The sequence below is a fragment of the Bos mutus genome, chromosome 4, assembly GCF_027580195.1.
Source record: "Bos mutus isolate GX-2022 chromosome 4, NWIPB_WYAK_1.1, whole genome shotgun sequence".
Classification (NCBI taxonomy): domain Eukaryota; kingdom Metazoa; phylum Chordata; class Mammalia; order Artiodactyla; family Bovidae; genus Bos; species Bos mutus.
Genome location: NC_091620.1, coordinates 60892362 through 60904399, shown reverse-complemented (window position 1 = coordinate 60904399; position 12038 = coordinate 60892362).

Genomic DNA, 12038 nt, shown 5'->3' with positions numbered 1-12038 from the left:
ATCCAGAGGGAGCTAAAAGGCTGCTGGCTCAAAGTGTTCAACAAGTACCTACTGTATCTTGCTTGCTGCTCTTGAGGGCTTTTGGAGGTCTCCTTCAGTTTATTCTTCTTAAGTCAGAATTGTTATAAGATAAACTGAATAATACTAAAAACTATGAGTTTTTTGATCAAAAAATTGACTCTAATCAAACAGCATCTAATCAAGCAAATACAAAGGAGCTCCAAGGAGCTCTACAAAATGAAAAGACTTTGATAGCCATAAGGGAGTGGGAACAAACAAGATGTATGAGCCAAAGAAGTGGGTTGGTTATTGCAAAACCAACTTTAGGGGATGTCAGGGTCTATCAGGCAGATTATGTAACTAACCAGGTAATTCCCAACTGGCTGGTTTAAGATTTCATTGCTGAGAGAGCTGAAACTGTAATGAAGTCTTTTGTGACATGAGGCTTAGTAAAACTGACTCCATTTGGGGTGTATTCTCTTGTTTTCAACATCTATTAGTAGTTATTTCCATGGCTATAAGAAGCTAAATAGTATTAGTAAATATTTGCTAAGACTAGTGACCAAGTACCCCAAACTTACTAGCTTCCAAACTTTGAGCAATTATAAAATTTTATTTAAAATTAAATTATGTTTTTATTATTCTTTCTGGTTTTTTATTGATAGAATCATTTTGCACAATTATGATAATTTTATAAGTATTACTGTCCATTTATGTAAGATAGATTATTTATTACCCCTTTTTGACTATAAAACTGCAGGCTTCTCTCTTAGTGCACTGCCCAGTTTTGTTTTAATGTATTTTCACAGGTAGCTGGACATTCTTGCCTTTTACATATTGTGAATAATTAAAAGTTCTTTAAGCTCTGTGTAAATCTTCTTAAGTGGACATAAATAATATTTTAGAGACAATGCCACCATAATGGTATCCTGAAGGGTAGGGTGAAATATATAGGAAGGTGTTTCAAAAAGATTCTTAATGCTAGTTACAAGTCTTTCTGTCTTATCAAAAAGTCAAAAGATTGCTGATATTTGTAACTTTGCCAGAAAGCTTATCTCAAATGTTGGCTGATATTGTAGGAAGGCATATAGATAATTTGTTAAAATCAAATTTGCATCTTCAAAAATGTTTTCCTTTTGTCCTGTGCTTTTGAATATGAGTCACTGGTTGTTAAGGGATTTCGGTGTCCTGCTGAACGATCATCTGGCTCCTAGGACACCTCTGAGTTTGTGGAGAAGGACAATGTCTGAAATCTTTTCTGTAAGAACCACTTCCTAGAGTTGTAGCTTTGTAGTTTTAAGGAGAAATTTTAAATTCACATCAACTGGTTTTTCACCTATTGTTTACCCAGTACAATACTAATTTTTCTTTATTGTTATTTTCTAATGTTTCAAATTATTTTACTTGTTAATCACTAACTTCTCATGAAGAAAAAATAATAATAATAAGCACATTGAGTGATTTTAAGTCACTTTCTTTACCATGCCTTTTCTGATCTTCAGCCATACATCCTCAGGATTGTTGGTGACAAATGAAAAAGGTGGAACAAATATTTTATAAAAGTCTTATCCTAATATTGTTTGAAAATGTTAGTGGTCAAAATCTAAAATTATGCAAGACAAGAAAATAGGTGCATGCTACTTCTATATGTGTGGGCATATTGTTCAATACTCTGGTCTTAATTAGTTCTTTTTATATTTTTCATTGGTTTGATATTTTTTCTATTTTCTTTAAAATTATAAAGCCACTAATCAGTTCAGTTCAGTTGCTCAGTCGTGTCTGACCCTTTGCCACCCCCATGGATTGCAGCATGCCAGACTTCCCTGTCCATCGCCAGCTCCCAGAGCTTACTCAAACTCATGTCCATCGTGTTGGTGATGCCATCCAGCCATCTCATCCTCTGTTATCCCCTTTTTCCCCCACCTTCAATCTTTCCCAGCATCAGGGTCTTTTCCAATGAGTCAGTTCTTGGCATCAAGTGGCCAAAGTTTTGGAGTTTCAGGTTCAATATCAGTCCTTCCAATGAACACTCAGGACTGATTTCCTTTAGGATGGACTCGTTGGATCTCCTTGCAGTCCAAGGTACTCGCAAGAGTCTTCTCCAACACCACAGTTCAAAGGCATCAGTTCTTCAGTGCTCAGCTTTCTTTATAGTCCAACTCTCACATATACACATGACTACTGGAAAAACCATAGCTTTGACTAGATGAACATTTGTTGGTAAAGTAATGTCTCTGCTTTTTAATATGCTCTGTAGATCGGTCATAGCTTTTCTTCCAAGGAGCAAGCGTCTTTTAATTTCATGGCTGCATTCACCATCTGCAGTGATTTAGGAGCCCAAAAAACAGTCTGCCACTGTTTCCACTGTTTCTCCATCTATTTGCCATGAAGTGATAGGATCAGATGCCATGACTTCATTTTCTGAATGTTGAGCTTTAAGCCAACTTTTTCACTTTCATCAAGAGGCTCTTTAGTTCTTCCTCACTTTCTGCCCTAAGGGTGGTATCATCTGCATATCTGAGGTTATTGATATTTCTCCCAGCAATCTTGATTCCGGCTTGCACTTCATCCAGTCTGGCATTTTGCATCATGTACTCTGCATAAGTTAAATAAGCAGGGTGACATTATACAGCCTTGACATAATCCTTTCTTGATTTGGAACCAGTTCCCAAGAATAGCAAGGAGAGATAAGAAATCCTTCTTCAGTGATCAGTGCAAAGAAATAGAGGAAAACAATAGAATGGGAAAGACTAGAGATCTCTTCAAGAAAATCAGAGATACCAAGGGAACATTTCATACAAAGATGGGCACAATAAAGGACAGAAATGGTATGGACCTAACAGAAGCATAAGATATTAAGATGTGTCAAGAATACACAGAAGAATTATATAAAGAAGATCTTCATGACGCAGATAACCATGATGGTGTGATCACTCACCTATAGACAGACATCCTGGAATGAGAAGTCAAGTGGGCCTTAGGAAGCATCACTACAAACAAAGCTAGTGGAGCTGATGGAATTCCAGTTGAGCTATTTAAAATCCTAAAAGATGATGCTGTGAAAGTGCTACACTCAGTATGCCAGCAAATCTGGAAAACTCAGCAGTGGCCACAGGACTGGAAAAGGTCAGTTTTGATTCCAATCTCAAAGAAAGGCAATGCCAAAGAATGTTCAAACTACCACACAATTGCACTCATCTCAACACACTAGCAAAGTAATCCTCAAAAGTCTCCAAGCCAGGCTTCAATAGCGTGTGAACTGTGAACTTCCAGATGTTCAAGCTAGATTTAGAAAAGGCAGAGGAACTAGAGATCAAATTGCCAACATCTGTTGGATCATCATAAAACAAAAGAGTTCCCAGAAAACATCTACTTCTGCTTTATTGACTACACCAAAGCCTTTGACTGGATCACAACAAACTGTGGAAAATTCTTAAAGAGATAGAAATACCAGACCACCTGACCTGCCTCCTGAGAAATCCGTATGCAGGTCAAGAAGCAACAGTTAGACCTGGACATGGAACAACAGACTGGTTCCAAATAGGGAAATCCACTAATAGGTCCTAATTATTGAGTCTCGTATACATGAGACTATGGAGTCTCTTCAACCTTTTTTTCCGCTTTTTCACTTTGGACGTTTCTCCTTTTCCTTCTTTGTTGTTTTATTCTCTTTCCAGCTCCTGAAGGTATGCCTGACCCAGGTTCTATCATTGGTCCTCCTTTATGTATGGTTTGCATTCTCCGTCTAATAGGGATTTTGTCGATTTTTACACTTACTACCTATTACTTCTATGCATATAATTCCCAGAGCTATAAGAGTGGTCCAGACCTTGTTTCTAAATTTCAAACCAGCATGCTTAACCTTTCCAACTGTTTGTTTTGAAAGCTCCTTAATATCAACAAACCAAAAGCTGAATTGTTGCTTTTACTTCACATGTTTCCTCTTCTCTTTGCCACTAGCATTCTTTAAGTAAGCCAGACTCAAAAGCTGGGGATAAGATTTATTTCTGCACTCTGATTTCTGTATTCAAACCAGTTCCAAAAGTCATATATATTTGATCTATGCATCTTTTGTTCTTTTTTCCTAATTATGTCATCATCCTGGTTGATTAGTCTTGTCTCTACTGGATTCTTTGTTTTCTTTCTCTCTGCTCTAAAATCCATGCTATACATTATAATCAGTTCATTCTTTAAGTTTCAATCCTCTGGCTCTGATAAAATGCCTCCAATAATGTCTCAATTTCTACATTATGTATAAATTTCCCCTTTGTCAGTCAGGTCTGGGTTATAATTCCATTTTGACTCATTTTATTTTACTGCACATATTGCTCTGATGGTCTTCCCATCAGACTATTTCCTTGAGACCATTCTGCATTTTCTCTCATTTCCTTACAATCTCCCCAACATGTCCAAACTTTCAAGTTCACTACATGATAGCTCCTGTTAAAGCCTTTTCCTACATAGCTTCCCTTAAACCTCAGCTCTTCTCAAACCTTTTCTGATGCTCCAATATTGAGCATACCTAAGGTTGTGACATTTTATGTATGTGTATGTATATATGTGTGTGTGTGTATTTAAATATATATTTTGAAACTATATAGGATTATTTAGTATCAAATTTGTTTTATCCACACCTGTTTGAAAACTAAGGGTTTCTTTGTTGTCTTTCAAATACTAAGCACCTTGCATAGAGGTAGGACCAGGTATTATTGATTTTTCTAGAACTCCTATGACATAAGTCCTACATGCCTGGCAGCAAGGGAATGGAAGATGAGAATAGACTATAAAGTTGCTGCAGGTCTATTATCATTTTATTCCGCTTTCCTTCTCTTGCTTTCCTCTTAAATTTGTGGTCATCAAGCTTGACAGACCTGATAGATTTTTGAAGGGAAAGACAAAAATATGACATCAAGTATGTATAGAGCATTGATAATTTATAAGCTGCCAAAGATAAACTTTTCCCACAGTTGAAAGGAGTGAGTCTCTCTGAGTTTTCACCTGTCCAGAGAAACAATTGGGAGGTTAACAAACAACAATTCCCTCAGGACAGTAGTTACCTGGCTCTCTAATTTTCTTTCTTTCTCTCTGAAATGAATGTAGGTAATTTTCTTGCCCAGAAAATGTACCTAGTGGGAAGAGTATTCCCTTAAGCATCCTGATAAAGACAAGCAGAAGCCACAGGGCAGTGCTGGTTCTGCCCTCCTTTGTCTAGTTATTGTACAACACAAGAAAAGGCTCCAAGATCTCAGGGTGCAGGGAGTAACATAAAGAGGAAAAGTATCCCAGGCAGGGATAATGTGGGGCTGTGCTCTCCTCTCTGTAATTTCTGTATCTGCTTCGGTCATATTTAAAAACCAGAGACTCAAAACACACAGCAGGGAGACTTGTAGAGGCCCTTTGTTATTTCAACTTGAGTGAAACAGTTCTATGCACACAAATGGTCTTCAGCATCTGGAAAGGTGGTGGTAATTCCCTAGCTTTGCTTACAAAAATTCAGAAATTCTTTAGCTTTGTATTCTAATTATGCAACCCAGAAGTTTCCATATCTACCAGTAACAGTCCTTACAGCCCAGCCACTAATTAGAAAATTTTTCTTCCTGCTGGTGCTAATAGGAAACCAAATATAGCAGTGTTTTAATATCTAGCAATAAATGCTCTTTTCTTATTTAAATCACTGTGCTTGTTATTTTCATATAGCCAAATATTACTTTCTGAGCATTGCTGGTAGCATAAGAGCTCAGGCATGTGAGAGAGTTCCAAATTCTAAGAGGCTCATTTTGTGGCTGTTTTAGATTATGGTGATTTTAAGGATTCTATAAAAAGAACAAGCAGTCCAATCATTGTGGATGCATGGGTTTTATGACTATTCCCATAAGTGCTGATATTCTTCTGCTTACATTCATGAAGTTTCCTAGAGTAGAAGCTTCTCAGTAAAGTTTCCAGCAAAAGTTATTACATGGAAAAACATTGAGTTCTTCTACAAGTTATGACTTATGGTGTCCAATGACTACTTATTAGCAGGCATATTCATCAGCTGGAATAGTTCTTTACCAGTGAGCTTGAGTTTGTCTTAGGCACTTGTTCCCTAAAGCAGACACGAATATATTTCTTCTAAGCAGCTCCTTGGTTTAACCACGTACTAGCAAAAAAAAATAATGTTTATATTAAGGGTTTCATTAGCCCAGATTCAGGTCATGAGTAGCTCCTGTGCCCAGAGCTAATGTGCAGCTCTTGCCTTGACATCATGATTTTTGATTTGGGTTATAGCATTTGGTTGGGGAATAATTTGGTTGAAATGGCAAACTGATCAGTTTAAAATATTTTAAATCCCTGATTTTTCATACATAGTTGAAATAGGTAAGGAGCTAGGTGGTTTGGCAAAACACACCTTTCAAATTTTGTGTTTTTCAGAATTTATAGTACACTTGACCTTTTCTTGTCTAATTCTATCTCATATTCTGCCATCTACCACAATTTTGTCATTTTATGCAGAAAACGATAGGTAACAAATCAAACAGGTTTTAACACATTATCTAATTGCACTGCTGTAATACTGTTTCCTAATTTTTAATTCCAATGAAGTTAGGCTCAGGGGTGTAATATCTAAGGCGTTAGAAAAAAAGGAATTGAAAGAATGTGATCTAGAATATGAAGGCTTTTATTTCACACAGGGACATGTATCTTTTAAGTAAAAGAACCCTTTAAAATTAAAAGAAACCTGAAGTGTTGTATAGCTTTAGAAGATTGTTATTAATATAAAGACATATGGGAAAAGTATTGTCTTTTCTTAAAAATAAGTGGAGTATAGTTTTCACATTTATTATGTCAATGACCTAATAAATTGCTTTGGAAGACTTCTACCACTCTATGTTTAGAGCTAAAACCAGAAACAAAAACACCTTATCAGAAATGGAACTACGTAAAACCTTCAGCATTACTTTATGCAGGGCTGTGACTATTATTCAAGATAAGATGCTAGGTGTATTTTATATTATTATTTTATTTTTCCTTTCAGTACAGTTGACATACCACACTGAATAAGAGTAAAGTGTGCCAGCATAATGATTTGACTTATGTACATCATGCAATGATTACCACAATAAGTTTAGTGACATCCACATTCTCATATCAATTCAGTTCAGTTCAGTCACTCAGTCTTGTCCGACTCTTTGTGACCCCATGAATTACAGCACATCAGGCCTCCCTGTCCATCACCAGCTCCCAGAGTTTACTGAAACTCATGTCCATCGAGTCAGCGATGCCATCCAGCCATCTCATCCTCTGGCGTCCCCTTCTCCTCCTGCCCCCAATCCCTCCCAGCATCAGGGTCTTTTCCAATGAGTCAACTTTTTGAATGAGGTGGCCAAAATATTGGAGTTTCAGCTTCAGCATCAGTCCCTTCAATGAACACCCAGGACTGATCTCCTTTAAGATGGACTGGTTGGATCTCCTTGCAGTCTAAGGGACTCTTAAGAGTCTTCTCCAACACCACAGTTCAAAAGCATCAATTCTTCGGTGCTCAGCCTTCTTCACAGTCCAACTCTCACATCCATACATGACTACTGGAAAAACCATAGCCTTGACTAGATGGACCTTTGTTGGCAAAGTACTATCTCTGCTTTTCAATATGCTGTCTAGGTTGGTCATAACTTTTCTTCCAGGGAGTAAGTGTATTTTAATTTCATGGCTGCAATCTACAGTGATTTTAGAGCCTCCCAAAATAAAGTCTGACACTGTTTCCACTGTTTCCCCATCTATCTGCCATGAAGTAATGGGACCGGATGCCATGATCTTTGTTTTCTGAATGTTGAGCTTTTAAGCCCACTTTTTCACTCTCCACTTTCACTTTTTTTTTTTTTTAGTTTTTTGAATGTTGAGTTTTATTTTTTTATTTATTTATTTATTTATTTTTAAATTTTTTATTCCTTTATTTCATGTGTTCCCCATCCTGAACCCTCCTCCCTCCTTTACCATCCCTCTGGGTCATCCCAGTTTCACTTTTATCAAGAGGCTTTTGAGTTCCTCTTCACTTTCTGCCATAAGGGTGGTGTCATCTGCATATCCGAGGTTATTGATATTTCTCCTGGCAATCGTGATTCCAGCTTGCGCTTCATCCAGCCCAGCATTTCTCATGATGTACTCAGCATATAAGTTAAATAAGCAGGGTGACAATATACAGCCTTGATGTACTCCTTTTCCTATTTGGAACCAGTCTGTTGTTCCATATCCAGTTCTAACTGTTGCTTCCTGACCTGCATAGAGGTTTCTCAAGAGGCAGGTCAGGTGGTCTGGTATTCCTGTCTCTTTACGAATTTTCCACAGTTTATTCTGGTCTACACAGTCAAAGGCTTTGGCATAGTCAATAAAGCAGAAATAGATGTTTTTCTGGAACTCTCTTACTTTTTAAATGATCCAGCGGATGTTGGTAATTTGATCTCTGGTTCCTCTGCCTTTTCTAAAACCAGCTTGAACATCTGGAAGTTCACGGTTCACATACTGCTGAAGCCTGGCTTGCAGAATTTTGAGCTATCTCATATATATACAATATAAAAGGGAAAAGGAAGACATATTCTTTCTTTGTGATGAGAAGTCTTTGGATTTACTCTCGTAGCAGCTTTCATATAAGATATGTTTATCATGTTGTATGTTACATACCTGGTACATTTTTATAACTGGAAATTTGTACCTTTTATGCTAGGTGTATTTTAATTTATTGTGTCTTGAAAGTAAACTTTATAGGAAAAGGATACTCTTAGTTCGTCCTACTAGTAATATACTTGTATCAGCAGAATAGCAAATGCTCTAGATAAACATATGGACAGAAAGCAAAAGTTTAAATCCCATTAACCAATGTTCTGTTATTTGTACTTAATGTCATACAACTAATAGGTCAATCAACAGTTATAGACCTTTGAGATGGAATTTGTTCACTCAGAATGTTTTGCATTTCTCTGTATTCCAGAATAGCACAAATCTTATTTCCTTACTTTTATTTCTTTGTATTAGACCTTTTCAATTTTTAAATGGAATGTACCTGAATTAATTAGCACTTCATAAAAAAAAAGAGTAGAAAGTTAACATTTTTAGATCTATTATTTTTAAAAAGATGATACAGATAGCTATTTAATAAACTTTCCTTTACATGAAAGTCAAGGAATTTATTTAATCAGGACTGGACATAGGTTTTCTTACGCCCACAGATGAAATAATTTTTCATTAAGAAATAGGAGGTTTTAGAGTTTGGATCTGCTTCTTCCTAGCCAGATAGCACTGAGCTATATATATATTAAAAAAAAAAAAAGCTGTGGTTTTGAGGTTTATTTCTTGCATTCATTCTGATTCCCACTTTCCTCATCCACAATGTGGAGATTCTTGTCTTAGGTTATGTTAGAGAAGAAACAGACACTGAACCGGAGGAGGTATATTGAATGGGGAGAAGTGCTTTCAAGAATGGCATCTGTGAAGAAGTGAGGGAAGAGGGAAAGCTGAACTTCTATTCATCTGAAATAAAGGCCTCAATCAATCCTGTGGGGGGCTCTGAACCATAGTATCCCTGGAATTAAGATGTCTTGAATTGAGGTAAGTGATTCAGGCCTCTGTTAACATTTTATCAACAAGTTGTTGGGTGCAGGCTGCCCTGAGTAAAGGGTACATAATGTTGAGGGAGACAGCTCTCCTTGGCTAAAGGAAATTCCTAGGAAGTTAGCTTAAAAATCAACCCTTCTTTCAGCTGGCAAATGAATGCCTTGTTCATTCACTTGGCATGCTAAAGTGTGCACTATGAATTTGGGTAAACTCCGGGAGTTGGTGATGGACAGGGAGGCCTGGTGTGCTGCAGTCCACAGGGTTGCAAAGAGTCGGACACGACTGAGGGACTGAACTGAACTGAACAATTGTCTTAAAAATATAGACCTATGTCTATGCCTAGCATATACTTTCCATATCACAGTTAGTAGGAATTATTATTACTATATTTTTTATGAGGATTCATATAATTTTTCTGAGGTACCTATGGGGTTACATACAAATTGTTTAACAATTATTAAATGCTATAAAATATAAAGTGAGTGTTTCCTTTTGAGGCCCATCTCCAGCCAGTTGTTTCCCTGCATACATGAGAAAGAGCTGATTGGTCATTTCAATCATTATTACTATCCCTTGCATCAGATAGATGCATTTCTATCCATTTCTGCTGATGTTCCTTAACATGGAGTATACTATGTGGAGATTTAATTCAAAAGCTAAATACAGACATGCATGGTGGCTCATAGTAAGTGTTTAGAAGAGACTTCTTAAGCATTAAATTTTTTCATTGGCCAGTTAACTGGCTTTGAATTATTTTTAATGGATAAAACATTTTAACAGTGTTCTCCAGAGACTGTTCTGATTTCAAATGGAGCATTTCCAATTAATCTAAGAAAGACATTATATAAACACAAGTTAACAATCTCATGGCAATAGATAACACAATATTGCTGCAAATTATTATAGCTTTATTCAGTAGGCAATTCAAAGAGTTATTCTAGACATAATCAAACCCATCCTTGTATCTCCACAGACTCTTTGGATACAGGTATTATTGCCCATAATTAAACCCTAGGGTAGATATTTAAGATGAATTACCATTTAGCCTTTTCTAAATCTTGAATTACTAAAATCCATTGACTACTTGTTGGAATTACTTGTCAGTTCTATGGGTGTGTGTGTGTGTGTGAAGAGCAGCAGTGTGGTAAAAATGACTTTTGGAGAAATACATTACAGCACCCAAAGAAGAATACGTATTTTTCAAGCACCATTTGACATTGGGTATTTCCTACCCTTATGTGAGTGTGCATGTTAAGTCACTTCAATCGTATCCAACTCTTTGCGACCCTATGGACTGTAGCCCTCCAGGCTCCTCTGTCCATGGGACTTTCTAGGCAAGAATACTGGAGTGGGTTGCTATACCCTCCTCCAGGGGATCTCCCCAACCCAGGAATCGAACCTACATCCCTTATGTCTCTTGCATTGGCAAGGGGTTATTTACCACTAGTGCCACCTGGGAAGCCCCCTACCCTTATAACTCCTTCTATATTTTCCAGATTCATGAGTGTAAACGTTTGATACTCATGGTTCAGTAAATTCTCCTTAATAACATTTGAATGGATTTTTATCAAAAGAAATTGATCTTAAAGAAGGATTTTGTTTTACTAAGTAATCTAAATATATAGTGTCAAGCTACTTTTAAATGTTTAAATGTTTTAAATGTTTGAATATAGGGTGCAACGGCTTGCACTTTGTATGTATATCACTGAGTATTTTTGAAATTTATATCTACATGTGTAAAGTTAGACTAGAATGGAAATGGCTAGACATAGAATGGCAGCCTGTGCACTCTGAGTTTCTTTAGCTCTTTCATGAAATATCATCTGAAAACATGGTTGCTAGTATGAGTATAACTGATATTATAGGTATCTAACTGTGTGTCATTAATGAGAGCTTATGAGGCTTCTCTACTCCAAATAACACTCACTTAATTTTACTTTGCACAAGTAAGATAATTGTATAACAAGTACAGAGTCAACCACAAAAACAATTGTAGTTATAGGTGGACCAACAGGTAGCCCTGAGAGCATGATCAGATAGCAATAAGATGCTGAAATACATTTGTCTATGCTAATAAGCATCGCAAAGTAGTAGGTCATCAAAGACCAGTTTGAACTTATTTTGTATTTTCTTATTAGTTGAGATTTGTGAGCTGTTGACCACACAGTGCCTCTTAGGTTACTTTTTCCCAGAAAATCTGATTCTGAGTGTAAGTAGTGCTTCAGCTTAAAAGGATTACAGAACATTTTCTTTCTTGCAAGTGTTATCCGCACTTAATTGAGATGATGGGGCTCTGGCTTATATGAGTGAGGAGGTAGTATCTTATATCCTGAGGTAGCTTCTATGCTTACTTAGTGTTAAGCATAACGGGAAACCCAACTGTTAAGAAGTTTGTCCAGTAATGTTAAGAGAGAATTTCAGATGTAGGATGTTCTAAAAACAAAGCTTTTGTG